Genomic DNA, 17,691 nt, shown 5'->3' on the forward strand with positions numbered 1-17,691 from the left:
AAAATAAAGTCAGCCACTGTTTCCACTGTTTCCCCATCTATTTTCCATGAAGTGATGGGACCAGATGCCATGATCTTGGTTTTCTGAATGTTGAGCTTTAAGCCAACTTTTTCACTCTCCTCTTTCACTTTCATCAAGAGGCTCTTTAGTTCCTCTTCACTTTCTGCCATAAGGGTGGTGTCATCTGCATATCTGAGGTTATTGATATTTCTCCCAGAAATCTTGATTCCAGCTTGTGCTTCTTCCAGTCCAGCATTTCTCATGATGTACTCTGCATATAAGTTAAATAAGCAGGGTGACAATATACAGCCTCAATGTACTCCTTTTCCTACTTGGAACCAGTCTGTTGTTCCATGTCCAGTTCTAACTGTTGCTTCCTGACCTGCATACAGGTTTCTCAAGAGGCAGGTCAGGTGGTCTGGTATTCCCATCTCTTTCAGAATTTTCTACAGTTTATTGTGATCCACACAGTCAAAGGTTTTGGCATAGTCAATAAAGCAGAACTAGATGTTTTTCTGGAGCTCTCTTGCTGTTTCAATGATCCAGAGGATATTGGCAATTTGATCTGTGGTTCCTCTGCCTTTTCTAAAATCAGCATGAACATCTGGGAATTCACAGTTCACGTATTGCTGAAGCCTGCCTTGGAGAATTTTGAGCATTACTTGACTAGCGTGTGAGATGAGTGCAATTGGGCAGTAGTTTGAGCATTCTTTGGGATTGCCTTTCTTTGGGATTGGAATGAAAACTGACATTTTCCAGTCCTGTGGCCACTGCTGAGCTTTCCAAATTTGCTGGCATATTGAGTGCAGCACTTTCACAGCATCATCTTTCAGGATTTGAAATAGCTCAAGTGGTATCCATCACCTCCACTAGCTTTGTTCTGTGTGTAATATCTGTTAATTCCATATTCCTAATTTGTCCCTTCCTCCTTCTCCCCTTTGTTAACCATAAGCTTACTTTCTAAGTCTGTGAGCCTCTATCTGTTTTGTATAATCATTCATTTGTATTATTTTTAGATCCCACATATAATTGATACCAGGGGCTTTCCTGGTGGCTCAGTGGTAAAGAATCTGCAAATCTGCCTGCAATGCAGGAACCGTAGGAGATGCTGGTTCGTTCCCTGAGTTGGGAAAATCCCCTGGAGGAAGGCATGGCAACCTACTCAATACTCCTGCCTGGATAGTCCCCATGGACAGAGGAGCCTGGCGGGCTATAGTCCATAGGGTTGCATAGAGTTGGACATGACTGAAGTGACTTAGCACACACAAATGGTATCATGTGAGCTTTGTCTTTCTCTGTCTGACTTCAGTCAGTGTGATATTGTCTAGAAGCTGCTCTTCCCTTCCTATCTGTGCACCCCTCTCCTGCGATTCTGCACAGAAGGATGCTATCAGGTATCTGGCCTGGCATGGTGCTTTTGTTAGCTCAGGTGCCCGGCAGCTCCCCCCACCCCTGCCCCTCTTGGTTTTCAGTGCCCTCTGGATGCCTTCTCATAGGAAACAAGGATGTTTACCCATTATTTTCCCTGTTCTTTTTCCTTATTTGCTCAAGATGTTATTGATCTTCCACCCCACCCAGCCCCCTCGCCTGCCCCGTGGAGGCTTTTCTGTGCCTCTCCATTTAATCCATACTTTCTTTCCCTTTCCTAGTTCTTTCCAGACACATATGACCGAAATGTAAGATGCCAATATTTTTCCCATTGAGAAGCAGTATTTCCACCCCCCATGATACCATCATTCAGCTCACAGTCCCCTAACCCAGTGTGTTGGGAGCTTCCAAATACATTTATTTCCCTTCTCGCCTTCTCCCTTACCTCCCTCTCCCTGAGGGAAGATTTGGAAACTTTTATCTCTACCACCTCTTGCCCAAACTCTTAGATTTTAGAACATGAAGAGTACTTATGAGTGTTTCCCTTACAGTAAGTCTTCTTTTGTGCCAAGGTTTTATATTTTGTTTTCCTAGACTATCCACCCATTAAAATATGACTTAATTTAGACAGATGCACATATTCTGTGTCTGTATGTATATATATTCATCTCTTGATATGGTTCTTTCCATTTTTTATCATCCTCATCGAGTCTGAGTTTAGTTGCTTTTGTTATTTGGATGGTATTTCTTTTTTTTTTCCAGAGACAATGGGAAGTTTATTACTCACAGCAATAGCAGTGGCCAGAGTTTCATCATTTTTCTTGTAATGTTATCCTCAGACCCAGGGTGACACAAAGAGTGTTAAGTATCACATGCATATGTGGGGATGCACTGCAAGGAAGGAACTCTGAACTTAGGGAACACAAATCTTTCAAATGGGCAATAAGCCTGCCTGGTCTTTACCATAAAGGGAGGCATTGTTTTTATTATAACGGCCAATATACACTGTGCCCTTTATTATTTTTATCTCCCAAAGCTATTTGCTATACAAAAATTCTTGAAAAGATGGCCCAGAGCAAAGATAGTCTCCCTAGGAGACATATATTAATTCAAGAGATCTTGGAGATTGTCTTCAAGTCCTCCTCCTATGCAATTTTAGGAGTGTTTTCCCTAAACACTCCTCAGTGAAGCTTATCCCATCTGATAACCCTTTCTTGTTGCAGTCATCTACAAACCTTAGGTTATTCCCTCTCATTTTCTGAGGATTTCTGAAGAAACAGTTGTGTTGATTTTTCTTTAAGACAATGGCCTTTTGGTTTCATGACTTCTTTTCCTTCATGATCTTTACCTCTACTATATTTTCTGGACATTTGTGAAACTGAGTATCATTTCAAATGTTTGATATCTGATGATAGTTTTTTTCTTTCAGATGCTTTGGATATCCTTCTTTTAATGTTATGTGTATATATACTTGTGGGCTGTAAACTAAACTACCTAACTCCATTACATAGTTATTTTTATCTCTAAACTCTCATTTTGGCTCACATTTTGGCTCACGTCTGGTTACTATAGTATTCTTCTAAGGATCCGATAGGAAGTGAAAGGCAAAGAAACCTTGGCTTTATGGATAGACATGTAAAGAAATGATCAAGAAGGTCTAATGTTCCCCTCAGCTTGGCTCACCTTTAGACAGACTTCCTCTTAACCATGAACCTCTGCTTTCCTTTTTCTTAAAGCATTTACCTTAGGCAACTTGTAAGTTCTTCTGATGCTTCTTTCTAAAAGTTTCTTGCCAATTTTATAGCCCAGGGATGTCTCTTTCCAAGTCCTAGGAGCTGTTCTTTGAAATGTAACCATCAAGGATGATGGCATCCCATCTTTCAGTCCGTGGTGGCCTATATTCAGTGAGGGTCACTTAGCAAACAGATGGCTTAATCACAGAGAAAAAAAACCAGAGTTGCAATTTAAGAAAACTCCATGTACTTAACACATCTAATTGATGAACCTAGCACTGTCATTCTCCAATACTTTCCCACCAGCTCATTTTAGCACTTAAAAGCTCTCCTGGCTTCCTTTTAGCAGAGTGGAGTTCAGTTTCTCTCCTCTACTGCAATAGTCTCAAAAATAAAGGCTTCATTGTCTGTACAACTTTCTCTCATGCAATTTTTACTTTGACAGAACACAGGAAGTTTTCTGATCTGTATTTCTGTCTCCATGGCATGAAAGACTCGGCTCATCAGTCAATCTCCCTTTGAGCTCTAGAGAGTCAAGGACATCGTTCTCCTGCTAAAGTGTCTCCCATCAAGTGCACCTGAATGTCAAGCTTGTAACTAGATCTGCTGCTTTCCGGTTATCTCCTAGACTCTGATGCATGCGTCTAGACCGTGACCAAACTTATTTGTACATTAGGCCAAATTACTTCCTGTTCATACCAACCATATAATCTTTAAATTATATAAATTCTAAATGTCTATAAATATTCTAAATAGCATAAAAATTACTACCAAAAGAAACTAAAATTTCCTACTCTATGTTTCCTTTTCTCCAATATGGCTTTCTTCTAAAAATGCAGACTTTTGATTTATTTTGTTTTGTACAAATGTAAGATATGTTAGCCATATTTTTCTGTATCTTGTTTTTGTGCCTTGGTGTATCTGGATATATTTAATTTCTAAAATTTTTTAATATTGGTACCTTTGAGGTCCGTGCATACCACAGAACCACATTAAATCTTCATAAATATTAAAAGCACATATAAAGTTAGGATATATTGAACACATAGTGATTGAATTTCCTGAAGGCAGTGGAACTCAGAGACAAGAGAGAAATGTACTTTCTTGGAAGACTATGAACATTCACTTTGGACAGAGATTTCCCTTTTAGGGACTTTGAAATTCCAGTGATAACACCAGAAAGTATGGAACAATTCTATTAAACTATAGGTGAATTGGTTGAAAATTGGCTGATTTGACAAATTGATCTTAATAACAAATTGCTCAATAGAACAAATTGGTAAAAAAAAAAAGACTATTTCTAGACATTGGTTTCCAATTATTGGTGATTTTGTGTACTGTGGAGATGCTTTTGCAATTTTTATGCACCTTTAAGTATTTTCATCTTTTTATCAAAAGTTAGGGGGAGGAGCAGTATTTTTTGTGAACTCTGGGAGGGTTTAAAAAATTTGTACATGTTTCTTAGCATTTTGGTTCAATTTTCTTCTCTAAACATGTCACTGAATGTTGATTGAGATTGCACATACTTCTTTCTATAGCTGCAATCTTGAAAGAAGAAATTGTTTGAAATTATAGCAATGTAATGGCATGGAAGGGTAAAAACTACGCATAAAAATGTTGCTGGAAAACCCTGCATTAGAGTAAAATACATATTCAGTGGGTAAATAGGACAATATAATACAAATAACATAAATTCATTAACAGACTGTTATTAATTTTGAAACATAAAAACTTTAAAAAATAGAAAACATTATCCAAATGATGTTCAAAGTTATGAAATTAGCCTTTAATCATCGGAGTTAGAGATAAAAATTAATGAACACAAACAAAAAAAGCATTATGGTTAAAAGAGAATTAAAAAAAACCAGAAGGAACAGAAATACAAAAATACATGTCTGATGAACACCTCTGTGTGCACAGAATTAAAAAATGTGCAAATAAATGCTTAGCATCTGGAAATGCATTTGTCATTTCAACTAAATCATTTATGACTTCATCAACTACCTCAAAAATTTTGGTATGCTTCACTTAGTAATTAGAATGCATGATACCTAACTGTCCACAAGTAACCTTAAGTATATTTTCTGTTTCTGTGGAAGTAACAAGATCTCTATAATCCATTGTAAAAGGGGGCATATTAATTCAAATCCCCATAGGAGACATGTTGCTGCCATTTGACATATGATTTGAAAGTGATTAAATATATTTTGTTTGTGGCTCATGGGTTCAATTTTATCTTCAGAGAAAAAGTTACATAGCCAATAAAAGGAATTAAGTTCCATGGAAATATTACATTTTCAGATACTGAAGTGAACAGATTTAACTCACATGCGCTCTTTGTTTCTTGTCAGTAGTAGCAGAAGCTCCCTTATCTGTCTTTGTGCTCTTGTTTCCTGTTAGCATCTGGAACTGGCAGAACATCACAGAGCAGGCAGGAGACTAACAATGGAACTATTCTGGGCAACATTGTCTTTAAGAGACACATTACAATTTCCAAAGAATGCCTCTCTTTGAAACAAGGGGGGAAAACCTGTTTAAGTTGAGGGAAAGTGAACAGATACTCTTAAACTGAAAGAAAAATAGTCTTTCCTTAAAAACCAATTATTTTGAGAAGTCTTTGAATATTTAAATGAGATTCAATTTCTAAAAGGTCATCAGTGAGAAAGGTTTCCTTTCTAAAAAAAGTTTTACTTCCAACAAACCAGATATAACATAAAAGGATGGTTGTTCTCCTATGAATTATATACTTTTAAGTATCTAACATATTTACACTTGTCCACTCAATGCAAATAAAATGTATCAATAGAAAAGCAGGGCTCTCCTTATGCTGGTCCTTTTACTTTAGTGCAGTAAGCTGAAATGGCAAAGAAAGCTCTTCATCCTGTAATAAACAAACAGTAACCTAGGAAAGCTTTAAGGAATAAGGGAACATAGTTCACCAGTGGATCTTGGAATAGTTTCTGTACAATATTGATTATGCCAAAGACTTTGACTGTGTAGATCACAACAGACTGTGGAAAATTCTTCAAAAGATGGGAATACCAAACTGCCTTACCTGCCTCCTGAGAAACCTGTATGCAGGTCAAGAAGCAACAGTTAGAACTGGACATGAAACAACAAAATGGTTCCAAATAGGAAAAGGAGTACGTCAAGGCTGTATATTGTCACCCTGCTTATTTAACTTATATGCAGAGTACATCATGAGAAACGCTGGGCTGGATGAACCACAAGCTGAAATCAAGATTGCCGGGAGAAATATCAATAACCTCAGATATGCAGATGACACCACCCTAATGACAGAAAGTGAAGAGGAACTAAAGAACTTCTTGATGAAAGTGAAAGAGGAGAGTGAAAAAGGTGGCTTAAAACTCAACATTCAAAAAACTAAGATCATGGCACCCGGTCCCATCACTTCATGGCAAACAGATGGGGAAATAGTGGAACCAGTGGATGACTTTATTTTCTTGGGCTCCAAAATCACTGCCAGTGGTGACTACAAACTTGAAATTAAAGGATGCTCGCTCTTTGGAAGAAAAGCTATGACTAACCTAGACAGCATATTAAAAAGCAGAGACAATTACTTTGCCAAAAAAGGTTCATCTAGTCAAAGCTATGGTTTTTCCAGTAGCCATGTATGGGTGTGAGAGTTGGACTTTAAAGAAGGCTGAGCACCGAAGAATTGATGCTTTGAACTGTGGTGTTGGAGAAGACTCTTGAGAGTCCCTTGGACTGCAAGGAGATCCAACCAGTCCATCCTAAAGGAGATCAGTCCTGGGTGTTCATTGGAAGATCTGATGTTGAAGCTGAAACTCCAGTACTTTGGCCACCTGATGTGAAGAACTGACCCATTGGAAAAGACTCTGATACCGGGAAAGATTGCAGGTGGGAGGAGAAAGGGACGACAGAGGATGAGATGTTGGATGGCATCACCGACATGAGTTTGCGTAAGCTCTGGGAGTTGGTGATGGACAGGGAAGGCTGGTGTGCTGCAGTCCATGGGGTTGCAAAGAGTTGGACCTGGCTAAACTGAACTGATACACTGTCTAAGAATGTAGCTTGTTCCCATTTTCATCTTATCATTACTATACTCAATTTTCAGGTTCTTATAAATCCTCACTCTATTGTAGAAACCATTATAGTTCATCACTTTGACTTTCTTGGGGAATCAAATAGGAAAGGTTTAATATAGAATAGTCTCTCTCTAAGTAAAAAGAAAATGGACAAATTGCAAGAACATAAAAAAATGAATATCTCTGGGTTAATCTCAGTTATCTTTGGAGGGTTACTGGTTTGAAATTTTTCTCTGGGCAATAATATCAGCTTGAGAAAAATGAATTATTTTAATTAAAAGAGGTGAGAAAATCAATTAGATTGAATTTAATAACTTCATTTAGAAGATTTATGTGTGTGAGTATAATCTGTTATAGGTAGAATAATAGATATAATACTCTCTAACTCCATAGGGCTTGAAAACTGTTTTGTTTTTTGAAAACCAGAAAATAAAATGACTTCAGATAAAAATAGCTGTTGCCTATCTTAGCAACATCTCAGGATTATGTAATAGATAACATCAACTTGAATTGCTTCACTGAAAAGCTAAATAAGATCAGAAACTAATTTTCCTCACAGGATTGTTCAGTTTATTGAGTCCATTTGTAAGTCCTCAGAAATTTTGCTAGCCTTTCGTTCAGTTCAGTCGCTCAAATATGTCCAACTCTTTGCGACCCCATGAATTGCAGCATGCCAGGCCTGCCTGTCCATCACCAACTCCAGGAGTTTATTCAAACTCATGCCCATCGAGTCGGTGATGCCATCCAACCATCTCATCCTCTGTCGTCCCCTTCTCCTCCTGCCCCCAATCTCGCCCAGCATCAAGGTCTTTTCCAATGAGTCAACTCTTTGCATCAGGTGGCCAAAGTACTGGAGTTTCAGCTTCAGCATCAGTCCTTCCAATGAACACCCAGGACTGATCTCCTTTAGGATGGACTGGTTGGATCTCCTTGCAGTCCAAGGGACTCTCAAGAGTCTTCTCCAACACCACAGTTCAAAAGCATCAATGTTTCAGTGCTCAGCTTTCTTCACAGTCCAACTCTCACATCGATACATGACCACTGGAAAAACCATAGCCTTGACTAGATGGACCTTTGTTGGCAAAGTAATGTCTCTGCTTTTTAATATGTTATCTAGGTTGGTCATAACTTTCCTTCCAAGGAGTAAACATCTTTTAATTTCATGGCTGCAATCACCATCTGAAGTGATTTTGGAGTCCCCCAAAATAAAGTCTGACACTACTTCTACTGGTTCCCCAACTATTCCCCATGAAGTGATGGGACCAGATGCCATGATGTTAGTTTTCTGAATGTTGAGCTTTAGGCCAACTTTTTCACTCTCCTCTTTCACTTTCAACAAGAGGCTCTTTAGTTCTTCACTTTCTGCCATAAGGCTGGTGTCATCTGCATATCTGAGGTTATTGATATTTCTCCCAGAAATCTTGATTCCAGCTTGGGCTTCATCCAGCCCAGCATATCTCATGATGTACTCTGCATATAAGTTAAATAAGCAGGGTGACAATATACAGCCTTGACATACTCCTTTTCCTATTTGGAACCAGTCTGTTGGTCCATGTCCAGTTCTAATTGTTGCTTCCTGACCTGCATACAGGTTTCTCAAGAGGTGGGTCAGGGGGTCTGGTATTCCCATATCTTTCAGAATTTTCCACAGTTTATTGTGATCCACACAACGACTTTGGCATAGTCAATAAAGCAGAAATAGATGTTTTTCTGGAGCTCTCTTGCTGTTTCGATGATCCAGAGGGTATTGGCAATTTGATCTCTGGTTCCTCTGCCTTTTCTAAAATGAGCTTGAACATCTGAAAGTTCATGGTTCATGTATGCTGAAGCCTGGCTTGGAGAATTTTGAGCATTACTTTACTAGTGTGTGAGATGAATGCAATTGTGCGGTAGTTTGAGCATTCTTTGGGATTGCCTTTCTTTGGGATTGGAATGAAAACTGACCTTTTCTAGTCCTGTGGCCACTGCTGAGTTTTCCAAATTTGCTGGTATGTTGAGTGCAGCACTTTCACAGCATCATCCTTTAGGATTTGAAATAGCTCAACTGGAATTCCATCACCTCCACTGGCTTTGTTTGTAGTGATGCTTTCTAAGGCCCATCTGACTTCACATTCCAGGATGTCTGGCTCTAGGTAAGTAATCACACCATTGTGATTATCTGGGCCATGAAGATCTTTTTTGCCAGCCTTAACCAGACCCAAATACAAACACTATTTGAACTCTGGTTTAAATGGGACTCTTCAGTCTGGCTATCCTTGTAGAAAACCATTAGTACACCACTCAAATGAAAGCCTCAGTGTGTCTCTTTAAACAATTAATTTACTAGAGGTGTTTATGCACCACCAAAAGTCATTTATTTAATGTTCAAAATTTGGAACATCCTAGAATACCTTATAATACTAGCTGAGGTAGTCAATAGTTGGACAGAGGAGCCTAGAGTGTTACAGTCCATGGGGTCACAAAGAGTCAGACATGACTTAGCAACTTAACAATAACAACAAAAGTCAGTAGTACCAAATGATAAATTAATATTTTAAGATAAGCACATGACAGGTAAAACTTCTAACTCTATGCTTTTAAAATTCTAGGAAATATCCCCAGCTATATTTTTATTTTCTCTAAGACATGTGTAGTCATTCCAGTGGAGGTCTAACAAACTCATTATTGGGTGGAAATATCAACAGACTACTTATAACATAGCTTTGGGAGATGCTAAGGGTGGAAGTAGATCCTCATCCTGAAAGGCTCACTGGGGTCAGGTCTTTCAACAGGAAGGAAGATCTTAAGCCTGTGTTCTAGCTTGGAGTAAACTAAATAGAGGGCTATGAGCAGAGAAAATGGGCTGTATTCTGGACTCTACTTGGGACCCAAACTTATATTCCAATGTGATCCTTCATGGAGAACTAATAAAACTGGAAATCCTATGTACATATTTTGAAAGAACATCACAAACAGGTTTCATAAATAGACTGAATAGCTTGGTTTGGAACATTGCTGCTATTTATGATGCCACTTGTTCTTTCATAAAAGTGTCATTTTTGAAATTTTCTAAATTATGTAGTGTAGTTGTAATGTGACCTTTTAGAATAGTTAATAATAATATTCCTCAATGGTACAACTTCTCCTGAAGAAAGAAATCTTACTTCTATAACAATCCTTGAAAAGGCCCCAGGTAGCAAATTGCAGAAATTGGAGGAGCAGCTTCTAACATGAATGCATTCTGCAAATCATTTGGAAAATGTTTTGCTCAAAGGATTTAGAAAACACTGTAAATACACATTCCAAGATGTACAAAGATTAGAGCAGCCTCTTCTTGATCTGAGGAAAGGTAACACTGCTCACAGTCTTAAGCTTAAAGAACTACTGATCCTGACATATGAAATGTCACCTTGAGGGACTGTGAAATTTCAAATGAAACAGGATGAAGCACCTAAATAGCTTAACACTTCATGTGATACAGTATCAGATGCTGGCTAAATTTTTGATTTTTACAGGGTACAATGAGCAATGACAAACAGAATGCCACAAGGTAAGGTACCATGTTAGATTTAATGTAAGAGGGAGAAGATCATGGGTACTCAGATACTCACATACATATTGCCCTGCATAAAAGGTAAGCTGGGATGCGCTGTGGTGTCTTTTGTTGAGTGATCACAGGGTGGAGATGTCTGCTCACATGAAGGAAGGCCAGAGGGAGGCTAGAGGCAAAGGTTGAATTTTAAAACAGAAGTCACCAGATCATTAGCTGTGTTTGTCTGCTGGCTGCAGAGTATGTGGTTTCTGTTTCATAAGAAGTGATTAAGAAAATAAAGGATTTTGAATAAAAACCTATTCATCACACTTCAATGTGTGCACTTATGAATTTTTAAAAAAATATATATTCCTGCCAATTGCAAACAATTACTCATCAGTGTGTGTTTCCAAATAAACAGAATTTTTTTAAATATGTCCTGCAATTAATATGAAGTATGTAACAAACATGAATAGCCTGACAGTCTTGGAACTCTTCTGAAATTTTGCTTTAAATTTAAAACTAGTAAAATGCTTGAATAGAAACAATATATTTGCATACCAGGTGTCACAGAAGTGGTTAAGAGCCCATCTGCCAATGAAGAAGACGTAGGAGAAGTGGGTTCACTCCCTGGGTTGGGAAGATCCCCTGGAGGAGGACAGGGCAACCCACTCCAGTATTCTTGCTTGGAGAATTCCATAGACAGAGAAGCCTGGTGGTTACTGTCCATAGGGTCACAAAGAGTCAGACACAACTGAAGCGATGTAATGCACACAAATAAAGAAGACTCTTGAAATACAGTTAAGTTGCTTTTAAAAAATAAATATATATCTCTGTGTGTATTTCTATCTATCTATATTTCAAGTTGCAAATACAACAAAGTTCTGGTTATTATGGTAAGCTAGTTAATGTGTAAACACAAGCCCACTCACTGAAAATATACATACACATCATTATATGCACACAAGATAGATATAACAGTTTTAAACTATACAGTTAGTTTTTTAAATAAGGAAAGGAATGAACAATTTCTATAACTAAATGGTAACTAGAAGATAATTGGATCAATGTGTGCCAAAGCAGGAAACAGAAGGCTATACCAATCAAACTTCTTTGAGGTTGGGGTTTTAATGTTCAAACAGAGATGAGGAATACAAATTTAATGGTCAGACTTGTACAATGTGGGCAACAGGTATAACCCTGAGTAGGTCAGGGATTCATTGACTCTTCCATCCAGGGACAAGAACCTGGGAAACTGCGTCCACAGGAATCTGGAAGCTGCATGTAGTCACCATTTAAGTAGGAATATGAAAGGGCGAAGACTCATCAAGGAGATATCTGAACAGCATGCCTGACTTGTTGCTATGGGGCCTGGTATAAATCAACCCCCATTGTTCTGGAAAGCTGAGTCAAGAAATTCCCATTAAATTGGTGCAGAACAGTTGAAACCCACAGGCCTCTGGGAAAAGCAACTTGAAATCTGGTCTGCACAGCCCAGGGTTCAGGAAGTGCTTATAGAAAGTAATGCAGTTCTCACTGAAAATGCATTTATAATGAGAAGTTATAAACCAGGTAGGATTAAAAGGTAGAGAATGTATACTCTGTGAACTGGAGAAAACACAAAATCTGAAACACTTTGTTCAAAATAGTCAATAGGAATCAACATAGGCAGTCTGACATACTTGATGTTTGGATAAACCATTCTTGAATAGAATACCTAACAATTCTGGGTAATATATTTAAAATATCTTTTTAAATGCATAACTGAACCAGTAGGAGGTATGATCGAAACATCAGAGGTCAGAAATAGTGATAAATGTGAACCAAAAGAGTTTAGAAAGGAGAAAGCTGGCTTTTGCCTTGAGGCATCTGCCCATCTGTGGTGATGTGAGTTTTTTGTTTTTTAAATAATTAAATCACAGTATTCAAGTAGAGGAAGATTGACTTTTTGATGCCACAGTGCATATTTATTATATGAAAAAAGAAAACACAACCCCCTTGATAATTGTTAACTTGAAGTAGCAGAAGTGGTAGGATTGTGGTTATGTTGACTCAGACTTTAGGCACTTGAGGTTTAGCTCTGCCACTTTTCAAAGATAAAAGTGTAACATACATAAAGTGCTCAGATTGTAAGTGTGTGGCTTATACAAATGAATACTTGATCTCCACATTATGAAATTGAGTATTAGAACAGACCAAGAAACTCTCATGAATATACCTCAGCCAATCCAATAAATAATTGTGAAAAACTTCTATGACTTCTATCATCCTATGTTTTCCTTGCCTGGTAATTGCACTTTGTAAAAATCAAAAGTTTATGTCTGACTCTGTTCAGTTAACATGACTATTGATTATACCCATGTTGTGTGTGGTGAGACTTCATTCTCATGGCTATACATTGTTCCATTTGTATGATTTTACCACAATTTACTTATAATATCTACTCTTCAAGAATATTTGGGTTGCTTCCATCTTGAGCTATTAAAAATAGGGCTACTAAAAATATTCTTGTACATGTAGTTTGGTGAACGTGTGTATACCGAATTCTGTTGGTTATATACTTTAGATTGGGAAGGTCAATCCATAGGGCACACATATATTGAGCTTTAGCCGATTCTGGAAAACTATTCCATAATGGTTTTTCCTCAATAACAGTGCATAAAACTCCAGTTTGTTCCACATCCTAGCCAATATTTCAAAATTTTAGGCTCTTTAACTTTTCCACCCTAGTGGTTAGGAAGTGACATTGAATTGTTGCTTTAACTTGCCTTCTCCTGACGAATGATACAATGTAGTGAAATTTTTATTGACCACTTGAATATCCTCTTTTATGAAACCCCTTTTTCAAATATTTTGACTAGTTTTTGAAATTTTGGTGTTTTGTTTTTGTTGGATATCTGTATTTTGCTTATTGCTTTTGTGGGAGCTCTTTCCATATTTTGGAGAGAAGTTTTTTTAAATTTATTTTTTAGCTGTATGTATTAAAATATCTTCCCCTACTCATGAATTGCTCATTGAATTTTAACTTCTTGCTGGAATCTTTTGATAAGTAGAAGTGTTTAATTTTAATGAAGTTACACTTACCAATATTTTATAGTTAGGGTTTTTCTGGTATCATATTAAAAAAAAAAAAAGGTTCTGGCCCAACGAGAACAAACCGTATAAGCTACAAAATCATAGTTTTACTTTTAAACCCATCAGAGAATTTAGGATGAATACAAGCCTAAATATTCCAGGTAAGGAGCCCCTTCCAGGAGGGGAGAAGGAGCCACAGCTGCTTCCTTGTACATGTGGTGAGAGAGAGTGGCCCTGTGATAGGATCGTGTGAGCAGAAACCAGGAGAAACTTAAAAAATTCTAATGGCTGAATAGGTCCTGACATGACTCCGCTGCCTCTTAAGGGATCGCAATTTGTGCCCACACTCCAACTGCTAGGCCTGTCACACCAGGCCTAACCTGAGCTCATGATGGCATAGATTAAATGCCCTGGGAGGACAGGATAGCTGCGGGAGCACTCAGAGCCACGGAAATTCACCAGGCACGCAGCAGGCTTGGAACACGCAAGGGAACTGGAAGAATCTTATTACAGCTACACAAGATCACTGAGTTCGTGGAAGCAGTGAGCTGAAAATGGATTCAGGGTAAAACTGCTGAGAAAGTCTTTCAAGATGTACAGAACTTTCACTGAGGTGCTAAAGACTGGGAGCCGTGGAGAAATGCTGTGAAGAATTCCCTGGAGGTACGCAAGGGTTTCATCAAGTGCAGACAGGGGCTTTTTGCTGGGAGAAGGGCAGGGTAGCTGAGAGAAATCTCCAAAGTGAACAACAGACATTTGAAAGTGAAAGAGTTAGTTGCTAAGTCTTGTCAGACTCTTTGTGACCCCACAGACTGTTGCCTGCTAGGCTCCTCTGTCCATGGTATTCTCTAGGCAAGAATGCTGGAGTGGGTATCGAGTCTCTCTTTGGGGGATCTTCCCCACTGAGGAATTGAACCCTGGTTTTCTGCTTTGTAGGAAGGTTCTTTACCATCTGAGCCAGCAGGGAAGACTTTTATTTAGTTACAATCAGAACCCATGGTAGGCCAAGGTGGAGAAAGATATCTCAAAGATGAAAAACTAGGGGCAGGGCTGGAAAGGAAGGAGAAGTCCCCAGTCACCTAAAAAGTAAAAAACTAGACTATAAAGCAGAGAGGGATCTCCTACAATCCAGAAAATTAGCTACTGAACTGGAAATCAAAGAGAGTCACTGGAAATTTGGCCAGTGCTCAGATAGCACACCAAGCTGAAGGAAATATTCTGATCTCAAAATCAAAATATTGAGAAGCCAGTGGTGAAGTTGAGCCCAGAACCAGCTGAAACATATGTTATATTGATTCTTCACCCTTGAAGCAGCTTAATAGTGGGAAAAACATGTCCTTAATCTTGGATTAAATATCACTGATTTTAATCTTTATTTTTCTTTGACACACAAGTTCAATATATGACAAAACTTATGAGATTTACAATAAAACAAGAGCATGCGAATCAGAAGACAGAGGGAAAACAGTCACTAGAAGTAATTCTGTGGATGCTTTAGATATTAGTTCTATAAGAAAAGGACTTTAAAATAACTATGGTTAATATAGTGAATGATTTAGGAGAAAGATGGCAAAATGCATAAGTAAGTAATTGGGAAATTTCAACAGAAAAATGTGAAGTATAAGAAAATAAAAAGAAATGGCAGAACAGACATATGCAGCATCAGAAATAAGAAATACATTCTATGGACTTAATAAATGCTACACAGTAAAAGGGATAAAACAAACTACCTGTTTAGTTTGTTTATAAAACAAACCACTACTTTCCTCTTTTTTCAAAGAGGGAAAAAAAAAGGGGGGGATTTTAAAAGAAAACTGAGCAGAACTGTCCAATATCTATGAGATAATCTTAAACATACTAACATATTTGTAATTAGAGTCTTAGAAATGAGAAAAAGTAGGGAAGGGGAGAAGAAAATTTTGAACAGATAGTGACTGAAAAATTTTCAGAATTAGTTAAAGATATCAACCCACAGCTAACCCCAAGCAAGATTAAACACACATGCACACACAGCACTAAACTCATCATAATCAAATTTTTGAAAATCAAAGATAAGGTAAAAAAAAACTTAAAATTAGCCAAAGATAAAAAGACACATTACATTCAGACAAACAATAAAAGCAAAAGATGACTAATTATGAAGGCTGGAATAAAGTGAAGCAAAACCTTGAAGGGCAGAAAGAAAAAAAGTCAACCTAGAAATTCATACTAAATAAAATATTCTATAAAAATAAGGGTGAAATGAAGATATTTTCAAAATTGAAGGTTGAAAAATTTTAGCGCCAGCACAGACACTTAAATTTGAAAAAAGTTTCTTCAGGTTTGATGAAGAGAGCTGTTTTCTTAAAGACCATTGACTCTTTAAAGCAAATATAATGAAAATTCATTGTACATTTGCAACCTATGTAGAATTAAAATATATGTCAAGAACATAAAGGTCAGTGGTAGGAAAAATGGGATTCTTTGTGAAGTGATATAATAGTATTTAATATTATTCTGTGATAAATTAAAGATGTACCTTACCATTGTCTCTTCAAATTTTTCTCAAAAATACATTACAATTTTTCAATACTATGGTACTACACATCTTTCCTCATATTCAGCCCAAACTATTTCTATTTTATGATTTTTTGATAGTATTGTGAATAATATGAAAATTTCATTCTATATTTTGCTATATATATGATGTTACATGTATATATTCATACAGGTATTTATGGACTACAGAAAATTTATGCATTAATTATAAAAGCATATCTCTAGTTTCTTAGTTTTATCTATGTATGCAATTATGTGAAGCTAATAGCTATTTTATTTCCTTTCTCTGAATAATTATATGCTTCTTAAATTTTGTAATCTCATTATGCTGGCTGCAAACTCCAGAATAATGGTGAGTAAAGAGGCAATAGTGATGCTTTTTACCAAACTAGAGGAAATTTTTAATATTTTATCGTTAGGAATGATGTTTGCGGTAGTTTTGTTTCTCATTCCTTTTATGTTGTAGATAGTCTTTATCAAGTTAAGAATGTTCTCTTGTGTCCTAGGATGCTGGGAGGTTTAGTTTTATTTTGTTCTATTTTACTTTTTACTTTGCTTTCCTTTACCTATCCAATCACAGGAATTTTCTTTTATCTGTTAATGGAGAATTACGTTAGTTTTTTAATGTAAAATTAATATTTTAATTATTAGAAAAAATGTCACCTGGTCATGATGCAATTTTTTGTATTGATGATTTCACTTTGTACTTAGGACATTTCCACATATAGTCCAAAAAGAGATTGCTTTTCAATAATGCACTCTGACGATATTCTTATGTAGATTTGGTTTTAAGTTTATGCTTTTCTCATAAAACATATTAAGTGCCATCTCTTTTTCTATTCTCCGGAAGAGTTTGTGTAAGCTTACTTTTTTCCCCCATAAATAGTATTTGGAAGACTGTATTAGTGAATTCATCTCTGCCAGGGGGCTTCTTTGGGTCAATAGATTTTAATAATATTCAATTTTTAAAACAGACACCAAATTAATCTGACTTAGCTTCCTCTGTCAGCTCCTGTAAGGTGACGATATTATTTCTGAGAAACATCCACTTTATGTAAATTTTCAAGTTTATTGTCTGGACGGTATTTATCATATTTTATATTATCTTTTTGATGTTGTCACTAAATCTGTAGTGAGGTGTACTATACTCTTTTATGTCACTGATACTAAAGTTGCATTTTCTTTTTGTCTTGCTAAACATTTAGAGATTTTATTAATCTTTTCAAAGAACCAGCTTAAATTTAAAAAAATTATTGAAACATGATTTATAGTGTGTTAGTTTCTGATATAAAGTGAAGTGATTCAGTTATATATATATATATATATATATATATATATATATATATATATATATAAAACTGAATATGAAAATAATATGAAAGGAAATAATTTTTCA

This window comes from Dama dama, chromosome 17, assembly GCF_033118175.1.
Source record: "Dama dama isolate Ldn47 chromosome 17, ASM3311817v1, whole genome shotgun sequence".
Classification (NCBI taxonomy): Eukaryota; Metazoa; Chordata; class Mammalia; order Artiodactyla; family Cervidae; genus Dama; species Dama dama.